The sequence below is a fragment of the Ictidomys tridecemlineatus genome, chromosome 10 (genome assembly GCF_052094955.1).
Source record: "Ictidomys tridecemlineatus isolate mIctTri1 chromosome 10, mIctTri1.hap1, whole genome shotgun sequence".
Classification (NCBI taxonomy): Eukaryota; Metazoa; Chordata; class Mammalia; order Rodentia; family Sciuridae; genus Ictidomys; species Ictidomys tridecemlineatus.
The window spans coordinates 65,552,271-65,566,811 of record NC_135486.1 but is presented as its reverse complement, the minus strand read 5'-3'; the positions used below and the strand labels follow the sequence as shown (position 1 = coordinate 65,566,811).

General features: G+C 42.4%; 1 protein-coding gene across 4 annotated transcripts in view; it reads right to left on the bottom strand.

Annotated features, from left to right (window-relative positions):
- Chrm3 (cholinergic receptor muscarinic 3) overlaps positions 1 to 14,541 on the bottom strand; it is a 420,874-nt gene that overhangs the window by 189,840 nt on the left and 216,493 nt on the right. For all 4 annotated transcript variants that reach the window (XM_021723071.3, XM_040277099.2, XM_040277095.2 and 1 more), the window contains one exon: positions 560 to 656. The gene's annotated coding sequence lies outside the window, so the exon portion shown is untranslated. The remainder of the gene's footprint in view (positions 1 to 559; positions 657 to 14,541) is intronic.

Here is a 14,541-nt window from a genome sequence, read left to right as displayed (position 1 = left end):
GAACTAGGTTTTTGTTTGTTGAACAGAGAGAAGCTGGTATCTATCTGTCAAGATTTTAAGCTACAGCTTCTGTGCTTACAAACATACCAGGGTGACAGTCCCATTTCAAATATTTGATCACCATAGTGCAGATAAATGTTATGGTTTTCAGAACCATACAAGTATACAAGCATAGGTGGGTTTTTTTTTTTTTTTTTTTTTTTGTTTTTTCTTTTGATGCTGGGGATTGAGCCCAGGGCCTTGTGCATGCAAGGCAAGCACTCTACCAACTGAGCCACATCCCCAGCCCACCACACAAGTATAGAATTGTCCTTTCTTGAAACTGATGTTCTTCAGTTTGAGTTCCCATATAACCAAGAACATGAAGGGGTCTTCGGGAATCACTATGTCAACACATGAACTTCTAGATAGGAAAGACAGGGGTCATCTCTGACACATAGCCTCTGCAGAAGAGATCCCACCCTTGGTAGTCAATAGGAACAGATGCACACTCTGCACTCAGAGCCTGCATACTCACAGAACGGGCGAGTGGGCCAGAGGGCGCAGAAGGTTTACATACCTACTTCAGGTGGGATCATCAAACAATCCAGTGTGTCAAGGGCTGTTGGCTGGACTTTCCTTGGAGAGAGAAACCAGGTGCCATGCCACCATAAAAGCTGAAAATCAAACAAACAAGGAAGGAGTAAATAGGTCTGAACCAGATAATAGGGCAAGGAGGATACTCAGATCATGAAGCTGGAGATGGAATTTTAGTTAAAATGATAGATTTCCTAGGTGAGGCTGCATCCCAGCATTTCCCAAATGTACCTCATCAAGAAAGTCTTGATGCATGTCATTGTCCTGCTGCCTGAGAGCTCCGCAGCCATTAACAGGGAAACAACGAGTTCATGAATCCTGTCTGTTGACACAGATGCATCTCTGTGGTCTTCACACAGGGCCACATGGGCTCAGTTTCAAACTTGCAATAACTGCAAGTATTTCATAAGCTTTCCACATTAACTTGTCCACACAATGTTCATATATTCACATCACATATAAAAAGAAGTTAAGATTTGAATATCTCTCTTCTAAAACTCATGCTGAAATGTCATTGCTATTGTAATTGTATTGGGAAGTGGGTCCTCTACTGGGTGATCAGGCAATAATGTCATAAGGGCTTTTCATAATGCTGTAATAAAAGGGCGAGTTTGTGCCCCTCCTCCCATTTGCCCCTTCATCCTTAAGCCTTCCTCCATGTGACCACACCAGGGTCTTCTGCCATGTGATGAAATAGCAGAAGGCCTCAACAGGTGCTGCAGGCCAGTCTTGGACTTCCCAGCCTCCAGAACTGCTAGCAATTCTGCCCAGTTTGTTCCATCTGCAGCAGTTTTGTTATAGCAGCACAAAACAGACTAAGACAAAGCTAAGTGTGAGATGAGTTTCTCTCCTAAGTTTTATAGCAAATAACTTAAGAACTACTTGCCTTACTAATTTAGCTTATTTCAAGGCAACAAATATTTGAGTTATCATTCATTCAATGGCCACTGAGCTTAGTATGAAAGGGCTTGGTCTGTCCTCAAAAAGACCTCGTCTAGTCAGGCAGGACATAAGTGATGCCAGGTCAGGGGTAGAGCACTAAGCAATGGCCTTTCCAAGGTACAGAGGGGAAGGCACTGATGTCACAGAGCAGAGAGTCTTGAAGCTGAGTCCTGACCGTCTTCACTGCTCAAATGGCAAAGGAGGCTGGTGCTCATTTGTACATGTGAAAATGGGGACTGGGTGGCCCAGCCACAGGAGTACGGCAGACAAGAAGAAGCCTTGTCCATGACACAGGAAGAGGCTTGGGTAGGAAAAACAAAAAAACTAAAGGCCCTCATAGGCTTCCCCAGAGGAGGAGAAGTGCAACTGCTGAAGCTGGAAAGGTCCAGTGAGACTCTCCTCCTTCCTCCTCCCTCACTCCGTTCTTTCCTTTTGAACTTCTGGCGCATAACTGCCCAGATAATTCCTTCTCCATTCAATTTCTCATCATGAAGGTGAGAGACTAGAAAATCTTTAGGGGGCCCCTAAATTGCTCTGCCTCAGGAAAGAAGATTGAAGCTTAGATTTTCCATACTTTTCCAATCCAGAAACGACTTTACTGTTGAGGCTTTCTGTTGCCTTATAACATATTAAGTTTTATTTTGGTTTTAAAGAAGAGTGATGGCTTAAAGAGGAAGTTCCTGCTACAAATCCCTTTGAGATGGAAACCAATTTCCAGATGACCATGAGCAATAAAGCCTAGAAAACAGACCCCAACTTAAGACCAAGTCCAAATGGCAGCACATCCGCGGCGTACCTTCCAGCAATTATCTTATCCTACAGTTGCTTCCCAAACTATATTTGTTACCACAGGAAGCAAGATTATTGTTCTTGGGCAGGATTCAATAGATAGAAGACTAAGCTAACGTATTATCTGAAACCAAAGAAGCCGACAAACAAACCAAAATGTTTCAAGAAACCACTTTCTGGGGGAAATCTTTTGATAAGGCATTTAAAAGAGAAATTGAACTAGGCACAGAACTCTCATGTGAGTAGGTTCTGGAAAATGTTTGTTTCAAAAGTCCTTCCCATTTGGTGAACACTTGAGTCCATTCCTGGGGTCAACAGATCTGACCTCAGTGACTTGCAGTCTAATTCTGCACTTCCTACCCAGAGACCAGGTCTCTAGAGAGGTTGAGGATTGGTCCTTCTGAATGTCAATTCTGCAGTGAGGAGGTGGGGTCTAGAAGTCTTTGCAGGAAAAGAAGCGGAATGGATGACTCATGTGAGAAGTCTGCAGTGGGAGGGTTCATAGGTGCAACTAAAGGAGCAAAGGCAGGGAGCGGGAGTGAGGACGTCCTGTGTGCCCGCTAACACTGGGCTGGGCTCCCAAGTTCAGCACAGGGTAACACAGCTTCCTGTCTTGGTCCATTTTTTTTTTTTTTTTTTTTACTAGCAACCCCTCCATTCTCTGAAATAAAATTCCAAGTGGGGCAGTTTAGTGGCACTATTCAGATTGCTTCGTCCCCTGTCCTTTACTGACACTCTTATTTAGCAGAATTCCCCAAATTCAGTAAGGAGCATTTTTTTCCCCTTTTCTTTCTTGGTGTGGTTTCTGTTACCAACAGAGAGGGAGCCCAGATGTGATAAACTGAAGAGTTGCCTTCCTTACAATCTGACTTGAGCCTTCCAGGTTGGTTAAACAAACAAACAAACAAAAACCTAGAAAAATTTTTCTCAAAAACTAACATGGAATTACCAAATGACTCAGCTACACCACTCATCAGTATTTATCCTAAAGAATGAAAATGTGCATACAACAGTGATCCATGCACACTGATCCATGTTTACAACGGCACAATTCCCAATAGTGATTCCCAACAGTGATCCATGTTTACAGCGGCACAATTCCCAATAGCCCAACTGTGGAACCAGCCTACCTGTGTGTCAATGAGTAAATGGACAAAGAATATGTATTACAGATACACCATGTAGTTTTATTTGGCCATAAGGAAAAATGAAATTATGTTATTTGTGGCAAACAGATGAAACTTAAGGGATTATGTTAAGTGAAAAAAGCCAAATTCAGAAAGTCAAGGTCATATGTTTTTCTCATACATGAAAATGAGAGAGGAAAAGCAAGGGAGTGGGAGGCATGGTGGGAATCTCTTGAAAATCTAATGGAGATGAGGAGAAGAAAGGAAAGGGACCAGGAAGAGGGAAGAAGGGAGGGAGAGGGGAGGTACTGGGGAGCAAAACGGACCAAATCATCTTGTAACAAGCCCCACTATCATGCATAATTATGACACACCAATAAAAATAAGTAAAAAACTGACTTGATTTCCAGTGACAGTCATGACAGTGTAACAGGACAGAATGTAATCTGTATCCCAACCTAAAAAAAAAAAATCCTAGAAAACTATGTGAAATCACTGTTTGAGGGCCTGGACAGCAGGCCATGCAGGGTTGTGCTCAAGAAGAGATGGAAGCCAGCGTCTGGGCTTTGTGTTTCCAAGGAGTGTCTGCACAGTGGGCAGAGGAAGAGCTCAGGCCGTGTCCGACTGCCTCACTGTGATGCAGAAATGGTGCCCCGAGTGTGAGGAGTCCAGAAAAAAACACAAGAAAGATGTTTAACTCTCCTCTCCCCAAAAGGTATTATGGAAATGAAAACTGAAACTGCATAGGAATGGCTAAAGTCAAAACAAACGCACGGGTGTGGGCAGGGAGTGAACTGTGAGGTCCACACACCAGGTGGGCTGTAAAATGGTACAACTGCTTCATTAGAAGTGATGGAGCAGAGCACACCTGTGCATGTGTGTAGGTCCCAATTTGAGTAATTTGAGGATACTTAATCTAGTGCTTTCTATTAAACAAAAATGATTTTTATGCTCTTAGCAATGCATCCAGCAAATAATTTTTTTTTAAAGATAAGGTCTGACTTGCAGTAATAAATCCCTTTTGGAACAAATGAAATAACGTGTGGAGAAGCACAGAGCAAGCCCACTCAACAAGTTGTCCGCAAAATATGAAACAAAGAAACCAATTCAAGACCATGAAGACAAAGGAAGGGAGAACACAGGACATTTAAAAGGGAAAGGTAATTGGGCCTAATTATTTTTTGCCCTGCTTTTCCCTTTAAAGGCCTTGGAATTCTTGCCTTCCTTCTGGGAAAGTTGGCTCCAAGCTCACAGTCACATGAGTCGGGTATATGTCCTGAAGAGCTGAGGCTGCTCCGGACCAGACACCAAGCTTCAACAGGCTCCTTGCTGAGGAGGCCACATGGAGTTTTGAGTGAGATTGAAGCTCAGGATGAAACAGTTAGAATAGCAATTAATTAAAGATGTAGAAGGTTGTGTTCAACATGCAGCAGGGCTGCCCTTTAGAGAAATTAATGTCCTTTCCAGTTTCCTACTGCTGTTTAAAATGAAGAATGGCATTTCCCCCCGATCCTATTATCTGTATAACTGTCCATTCTTTGTCCGAATAAAACCCCAAACTGTCTTTCTGATGAGCAAAGATGGCCCCAAACCCTGTCCTAATTACCAACACGAACATAAACTTTTGCAAATGCAGGCTGATGAGGTGAATTAGAATTCTGCTCTCCAAAAATCCAACACATTCCGGACAGGCTGGGAGTTCATTTTAACAAGTGAAGCATCCAAATGGTTGAGGGTCCCAGCAATGCAAAATTCTACTACTGCAGAATTCTGTTTCTCTTAGACACATTCCTTTGAATTTCAACTCGTATCTTCTTGTGAAATGTCTCACCTTTAGAATAAAACCTTAAAGAGGTACAGGGAACAGGGTCTGGCTGTAGAACAAGGATCAGAAAGATCGCTGGAATAACGACATGTCACATTTGTTTGTTTTCCAAGGTGTTCTATGTTTAATCACTGCAAAGCATCTTGGGATAAAGGCATCGCTCATTAATATCTTTGTGGGATGTGTAAGTATAAATCATCCCTGTTTTCAGAAGTACATGTTATCTTTTGGGGAAAATGCAATCATATCATAAGTGTGATGACAGAGTTTTGTATACATGCACATATGGATATATTATGGATGTATATGTCTATCTATGCACCTACTGGCTAATTCATAAAGTGTGACCTTGGCAGCCAATGCTGTGGGCTGTGGGAAAGGCCCAGACTCATCAAGGATAGACAGGGGGAGGGAAATGCTTTGTGGAAGGTCAGCTGGAATGTGATATAGGAAGTGCTTCCAGGACGAAGGATACTGAGAACAAGACCTGAGCACCAAGAATAAGGACGGTGTGCGAGAGGAAAGCAGGACTGAGTTGGAGGACGCAGTCTTGAAGCCAGACCTGGGAGAGCCTTGAATGCCAGTCTTCAGGAATTTGTGCTTTATCCCAGGACAAGGCAGAGCTGTGGAGAAGCTGAGTAGAAGCCTCAGAGATGACTTTCAGGAAAATGTACCTGGGAATAATGCTCTAAGATGGAAAGGGCAAGAGGCTCAAGAGGAAAGGCCAAATCAGATATGGAAAGTGTATTTGACCTGTAATGAAGAAAGAGCATTTCTAAGCAGTAATAAAACTTAATGAAATTGAATTTCTACACAAACCCCCAGATTTCAAAGTAATGCCACACAAAGCACTGACTGCAGATAGCATGAGGTTGCAGAAGACACAAAGGGCCTGTAGTAGAGTTCCAAAGGGACAAGACACAGAGACAGAGAGTTTTGCTCTCATCAGTCCTGGGAATAGAGAGCAGAGGACAGGAAAGGAAGATCATTGGTGCTGGATCTAGCAGAGCCGAGCATGGTTTTGGCAGAAGGGTTTTGGAGACAAGAGGATGCAGACTTTGGAATCGCAGAGAAACGTATGGAAGCCAGAGCAGAGCAGATCCAGGCAGCTGGACTGCTAAGACTGTACGGGAGGTGGTGCACGCAGAGAGACACCACTGGGAGGAAATTACATCTCCACTTTGTGCTTCGGTTTCCTCTTGAAGTTCTAATGTTTTACACTTCAGATCCAGTTGAAGACCTGTCAAACAGGTGAGTGACACTCAGCCCACAACCCAGAGTGTTGAGGTAGAGAGATCCTGGTAAGCTATTATACTGGGAATCAGGAAAGAAGAAGGGGGGTCAAGGGCACTCAGGAGATAGCACACAGCAAGAGACCAGGTAGGGGTGGGAGGTAAGGGACAGGTGCCAAAGAACATCGTGAAGAGAACAATTCCCCAGACTCCTCAAATGACTGGATGCAGAACAACGGGAGATGACTCATGTACTCTATAAGGCCATAGGACTAGGAGTACAGTAATTCCTTGGAGATTAAAAGGGAAAGAAATGTGTCTGTGCATGGGGCATATGCCTATGAATTTGGGGGAAGATAGTAAGTGGATTTGTGTTAGAGATGCTGGGCTGGTGTGGGGGTGGCTCACTCACTCAGAGAGATGAGCAGTTAGTGACACACAGAAATTGAGCCTTGGAGAGGTTATTTAAAGATCAAAATATAAAGATGGCCTACCTGCATAACAGCTAAGAGAGTGACAGGAGAGGAGATGCAGAGTAGAAAGAAATGTGAGCATCTACAGAAGAGGCGGGACACTCGGTGTCAGGGATAACCATGCTAGAATGCAGGCGAGCAAAAGAAAAATCCAGAGGCAAACCCAGGAAAGAGCAGGAAGAAGGGGGAGATGCAGACTTCTGAGATGTCACAAATGGCAAAGCCACGAAAGAACAATCAACTCAAATTCTAAGAGGTTTTCGAGTAGAAAAGCCAGGAAAAGTGGCTTAGGGTAAAAGGAAGGGTTCACTGATAAATGCCAAGGCTGATGTTTCAGGGCCATTAACAGGTAGAAGCAAGAAGACAGGGGCAAGGATAGGCGGAGTTGCAACAGACATGCTGGGAAGCTGAGCAGAGAGGGAAATTAGCAAGGGCCTCCAGGCCTCAGTGCCGGGCGCACCATGCAATCTCGATTCTTTTTTTTCCCCGATGAATAAAAGAAGAGGAGATGAAGTCAAGAAACAGTTTTTCATGTTTATGAAAAAATGTCAATATTTAATATTTGAAATGCCAGGGTGAGAAGTCAGGAAGTATGTTTAAAAAAACAGAGAGAGAGAGAGAGAGAGAGAGAGAGAGAGAGAGAGAGAGAGAGAGGACAGAGAGTTCATGTAGAAAAGTGGACATCTCAGCAGAAGGGCCATTTCTTCTCCAGATGCAGAAGGAGCAGGTGGGGACAGATCTATGGCAGGGGCCGGGTGTGCAGCCGGCAAGTTCTGGGCTGCCCAGAACTGCAGGTGACAGGACATCCAAGAGTGGTTTGAAAGTCAAGTACAGAATTCAGGGCAGAAAGGGAGAGGGGACTCTTGGCAAGGTCATTGTGAAATGTCCACAGCAAGAGGGCTGAGCACCCCCACTTACAATAGGCCTCACCTTCAAGGCAGTTTCTTTACTCATGACCCACCATGCTGGAGTTTGAGAAGAGGAACCTCTTGGGAGGGTGACAAAAAGGCCCAGGTAGGAGAGGAGGGAGAGAGGCAGGAGTCTCAGGCAGAGTGAACTGAGGGGGCTGGACAGGTGGCTGCACTCCCCAGATGGGTATCTGAGAGCCTCTCCAACAAGGGACTCTGAGGAAGGAAAGGGGCCTGGCATTCAGGAGGAGATGGGAGAAATAAACTTTCCAAACCAAATAGGCCCTTCTTCCAAAGGAACAAAGGAGATGGTTTCTTCCATCTCACAGAACAAAAAAAAAAAAAAAAAAGGGAATTTGGAAAGGAAGTATTTTGGATTATTAGTTCATTTTTTTTCTTTTGGCATTGTATTTTAGAAAATTATTTTGATATTTAAATCTCATCAACTAAGATTTTGTCCAACTGGTTCCCTAACCAAGAAAAATCATCAAAATTTCCCAGAGATTTTTTTTTTTTTTTAAACAGGGATAGACTTCTGAGCACCATCTGTAGAGACTGCCCTTGAGAAGGCCTAAGACCATGCCCAGGAGTCTGTATTTTAAGTCTATTGACAGTTGGGTGCTATAATTAACAAGGTGCAAAATAAATACATTTAGATTCATTTTGTACAAAATTTAAGAGTACTCTGGCATTGCTCAATTCCAGCTTATTATTTCACTTAAAAATCCAGTATGCAAGGGTTTAGTTTTATTCTGCCTTCAAAATTCAAATATATCTGAATATAATTGGGCAACACACTGGAAATTAATTTCTATTGCGTAGCTTTGCTTTTCCTTCATTGATTCATTCTTTGATTCATTCTGCTGAATTTATGGCACTGGTACTTGGTGAGGTCCCCTTCTGTGTTTGCCACAGCAGTATCTATCTTTCACTCTTCCAGGGACATGCAGCAAGGGGAAGAACTGAGTGTGTTGAAGGAGAATTCTGAGGATTCAGGGGCTTAGCAAACTGTTGACAGATATCAGTGGGTTAATGTTTTAGTTACAGAAGCAGAGAATAGAGTCAAATAGGCTGAAATAGAGTCAAATCTGCCATGGTGACGTGCATAGAAGGGTAGGAGGTGGGGGTTGAGGAAAAAACAAGGGAGCAGAACATGGGAAGCAGGAGAGTAGACAGGAGGCCAATATGCACCTTCAAGCCTGAGTCTAGAGGGGCCCTGGCACCAGGACAGACTGGCCAGCCAGTTAAGACCTCTGTTTCCTCAGCACATGAATGCATGTGCGAGATGTAAAAATAATGAAAAAAAAGAACAAACTGACCAACCACAAAAACAAAATCTCCAGATCATTCCTGCCTTTATAAATGACACAGAACAAACAACTATGAACTTGAGTGAATCAAAAGCTAGACTTGTGTTGATTGAGTTCCTATCTTGGGCAAGGCTGGGGACAATAGTGGGAACCAAGTAAACATGGTTCCCACATTCATGGGTTTCTTCGAGAATTTCCTACATACGGGACCTGATATTGTTTTGAGGCCATAATTCAGTTGTGCTACACTAGAAAGAACAATTAAGGTACTCCCAATGTTATCTAAACTGGAATAGAGTACTACCACACCCAATTGGGAACCCTAAACACTGTCCTGACCAAAAGGATTCTGTCAGCTACATCTTCGTGGCTAATTTGACTGTTTCCCATTGTGGAGGGCCTTCATGAAGTGTACTACAACTATCCTACACAAACTTTTTAGAAAATAAGCACACGGCGCCAGTCCCGTTTACCCACTAAAGGGGGATGGAAGACGGTTTCTACTTGTGCTGGGTACGTTTACAACCATTGCTAGAATTCTAGATAGCTTTTTAATCAGTAGGCAAATAGGTATTGTGGCTCTCAAACTTACTTCTCCCCAGAAAGATATATGTGTATGTATATTTTAAAATGTTGTATACGTGTTCACACATGTATTTACACTGAAATCTAGTGCACTCGTGTGTGTGTGTGTGTGTGTGTTTGTGAATGTATATACATTCCTGCCTGCATGGCTATCTAAAAGTGAAATGGGTATTTCCTGGAATGATATTCACACAATGTATCTAAGTGATGCTTAGGATCGATTCTGTTCTCTTGTAATTAATAGACTTTGTCATTATTTTTTCCTAATTTTTAAAGTTTGTTCTAATTAGTTATACATGACAGTAGAATGCATTTTGACACATTGTCACGATACATTAATGACACATTAAATCATGACACATTAATATGCCAGAGGGCTGTGCATAGTGCAGAGTCACACCAGTAGTGTAATCATACACCTATATAGAGTAATAATGTCTGTCTCATTCTATCGTCTTTCCCATCCCGTAGCCCCATCCTTCCACTCACTCCCCTCTGCACAATCCAAAGTTACTTCATTCTTCCCTTCCCTCCCCTCAAACCCCACTATGGATCAGCATCTGCTTATCAGAGAGAACATTCGGCCTTTGTTTTTTGGGGATTGGGTTATTTCACTTAGCATGATATTCTCTAGTTCCATCCATTTGCCTGCAAATGCCATAATTTCTGCCTTCATTAAGGCTGAGTAATATTCTATTGTGTATATGTACCACATTTTCTTTATCCAATCATCTGTTGAAGGGCATCTAAGTTGGTTCCATAATTTAGCTATTGTGAATTGAGCTGCTATAAACATTGATGTGGCTGTGTCCCTGTAGTATGCTGATTTTAAGTCCTCTGGGTAATAAACTGAGGAGTGGGATAGCTGGGTCAAATGGTGGTTCCATTCCAAGTTTTCTGAGGAACCTCCATACTGCTTTCCAAAGTGGCTGCACCAATTTGCAGTCCCAAAAGCAACATTTTTTACAGGTGTTTTGAGCTTGTAGAAAAAGTTGAGCAGAAACCACAGAGAATTTCCATGTACTCTGTCTTCACCAGCCTCCATCCCACACTTAATAATTTGTTGTTTCCCTTATTAATAGCACCTACCATTAATGTGGTATCCTTGATAACAATACTGAGCCAACGCTATGCATTGTTATTAACTAAAACCTATAGTTTAAATTGGGGTTGACACTGGTGCACTGTGTGGACGTTGACAAATGGATGCCACGCAGCCGTCACTGCAGTGTCATACATAGTAGTTTCCTGGTCCTAAGAATATCCTGTGTTCCCCTCATCCATTGCTCCCTCCCCACTAGCCCTTGGCAGCTACCCATCTTTTTGCTCTCTAGCTCACTGAGTACTTGCAAAAAACAAATGGAATCCTGTATACATAGAGCTGAGTAGAGTACCTGACATACAGCAAGTTTTCAAGAAATAGGAATCTATTATTATTATTACTCTTAACCACCCTGCATCTTATCTGGAATACAGTAAGACCTCAGTAAATATTTTTTAAAGCCCTGAAGGATTGCCTTTTTCATAAGCTTGTCTGATCTAGGGAAGCTTCTCAGAAGAGTCAAGTCCAGAGCCTTGAAATGTAAATGCAGGGGATGGGGGGGAGGATGTAGGAGGCTGAGGAGATAGCCTAGTGCTAGGCTGAAAGGCAGAAAAATAGAAGGAGTGTTCAGAGGACAGAGATCTCTATGATTAAAGCAGACAGGAGCAAAGGAGCTGTCTTTCAGAGATCACCAATGACCTTTGCAAATGACAGATATCTGAACTTCCTCTTTAAGTGGCATGAAAGCGAGACTTCAGTTATATAAGCAGTGAATAATGTCCTCCATGTGTGCTGGGATTGCACTAGTCCTGTCCCATCCTCGGGAACACTGAGAATATACACTCAGTCAATTTTCTGTGTTCTGGACCAGTATAGGACTGTGCTCCCAGTAAGATGGTCATAGAGCTAAGGATCCCTATCACCTGGTGATGTCATAGCCATGCTAACAGTGTAGAATGACTTCTCTCCAAAGAACGGCGAAGGAATGAAGTGGATATACTAATCACATTCAGGACCAATGACGCCCACACAGTACCTATGGCACTGTAGACAGACGATATTACTAATGTGACTTCGTTTTATTTTAAAAGGCAACCTACCAGTGTGAACATTTTCTTCGATTCAATGACCCGCTTGTCCATATTTCAAATCACAGAATCAGAGTCACATTAAAGAGGTTTTATCATGAGATTTAGTGCCTAAAATACATTTCTTCTGGAGAAAAAAAAATGACAGGGAATAAAAACGCAATTAAGGAAGATACTGGCTGCAAGTACTGTTCTTTTACCAAACCTTAGGACAGATCAGACAAGCTGCTGACTTCTGAGTGAGTTGTCTGGGGTCAAGACTGCTGGGCCTAACTTGCTGGCCCAGCTTCTTAATGCAGGTGCTGCGGCCAAAACAATCTAGCAGGATAGCTCATTTTCCTTGCTATCTTGCAACTTCTCAGGAACATTCCAAATGGAGTGTACTAGCATCAACAGTACTCTAACCATTTTCCTCAACATGCTCATGTAAAACTGGATAATTTCACACTGACAGTGATGGGAGAGCAGGAGGGCAGTTTCAGTATGCCAGCTTCTTTTCTTGTTCCACTGTCAAATGCGTGTCTCAACATAATTCTGTGAAATATACTGTCATTATGTAGACCTTTATTATATTTGAGATGGCATATACACACAGGAATGCACCATACCTAAGTGTTGATGCAAATGCACCATGAGGCCTTTGTTGGGGGGGAGTCCTTTTTAACTCTAAGACTAGGTCCTTTGTACCAGGATCATGTTGCATCACATTTCTTTTTCTTAGAAATGTTGATAGCAAAGATTAGTTGCTTTTGGCAATGACCCTCGTTTGCAAAACCAAACATTCATAATTCCGTCTCCTAAAGTATTTTGAGATCCAAATTTTGAGAATCACTGCTTCTTTGGTGTATACAACCCACTGACATATGTTAAGAAATACATCTTTCAGAAAGAATACTCCAAAGTAACAAAGTAAGGCCTCTCTGGTTAGAAAAAATAGTTTTAATAATAGCTTTATAAACTCCTATAAGTGGGGTTGTTCACTAAGGATATGAAAAAAAATTCAAAAATCTATTCATAATCCCCAACACCAAAATTTTTGCATCAGTTCTTTTGCTTTGCATTTTCTTTGTATTTATTTTTACAAAAAAAATTGGCAATTTTGACACTTTCAGTTGCTTACTTCATATCACTTGGGAAGCATTTAGAAAGAGTAGGGAGTGTCCACACTGCCCACAAGGAGGACCATTCCCAGACTGCACTAATATTATGGCTGATTGTAAGGTCAAGGACATCACTTTAAAGAGGTAGAGGCAGGTAGACCCCAAGGTCCGAGAGAAAATGGGGATGAAGGCAACTCATCTGTGATGGAAAGCTAGCCAACTCAACTGTGCACAAAACAGCCAAAGTAGCTTTTATTTTTGGCTCTAAGAAAACACCTGGAAGCCATGGAGCTTGAAGGACTTTATGAGAAAGGCAGGAGAAGATGAAAGTAAGATTATCTCCTGTTCAACAGATGGGAAAAAACTCACTGCAGCAGTCTGGGAGGTTCAGGAAGAGATGGAGCTTCTTATGCAGTCTTGAGCTCTATTGTTAGATCTTGCAAAATTTTATAACAGTTCAACTTTCTTTGCTCGGCCTTTTGGCCTACAAAAATACTAAGGCAGGCTGACATTTTGGCTACAAATTTTGCAGCTGTGTAATGATTGGGGTCTGGGAGACCTTACTATACTTGGTTCAGCTCTTGAGTTCCTTTTGAGACCAAGACAATAGAACTTATAATTAGCAAACGACCATAAGTCTCAGAGTATGACACATGAATAGAAGTCTTCCTTTTTCTTTTTCCCTGCACAGGGTTATAAAAATAGAACAAGTGACTAGTGCATTTTCACTTCTACTCACACCAACTTGAATAAAAAGATATATCTAAAGATATAAATTGGCAAGAACATGGCCCAATATGAGGTGAATGGTTTTCATCTTCCTCAAAGATTGAGGGTTCTTGCTGACATCAAAGAGTCAATGTGAACCTGTCAGAAAGACATTTGTTCCAAATGATCCCTTCCCTTCCATTCCAGTGTGGTAGTCCCTTACCCCGCTCACCTATCTTCCAACACTTCTAGTGGATTCCAGAAACCAAGGATGGTGTTTTGTGGGCTTCCTTTGTCCTTTATGTAGTTAGCATATCTGCTTCATTCATTCACCATTCTTTGGAGAGAAACTGTGCTATAACACCCATATCACACTTTTTTCAGCATTTTATGCCCTTCCACTTCATTGGCATTCACTAGTCTTGCTCTTTGGGCCCATGATTAAGTAAAGTCAGGGTCACCTGAACACATGCACTGCCATGCTCCACCCATTGACCTGATACCCAAGATGGCTATGTGAGTATGAATGGGGCCAGCATTGCACACAGGGGATAGGCTGGGAAAGGGAGTGCTCACATGCAGGGTGGAATTGAGCAAGATGGCTTGAGATTTAACCAGGCACTTCGAGACAGCATGCAATTAAAAACTTCTGAAATTTTCCATATAATATTTTCCAACTGTCGCTGATGCCAGGCAATTCAACCCACAGAAAGCAAAGCCATGCTTAAGAAGAACCACTACATCCCCAAACCAGCCTGTGATCTTCTCTGGGCTATGAAGTAATTCCTTTGATTTAATCTCCCTAGTTATTCCTGCCTTAATCCAAATCCCACATG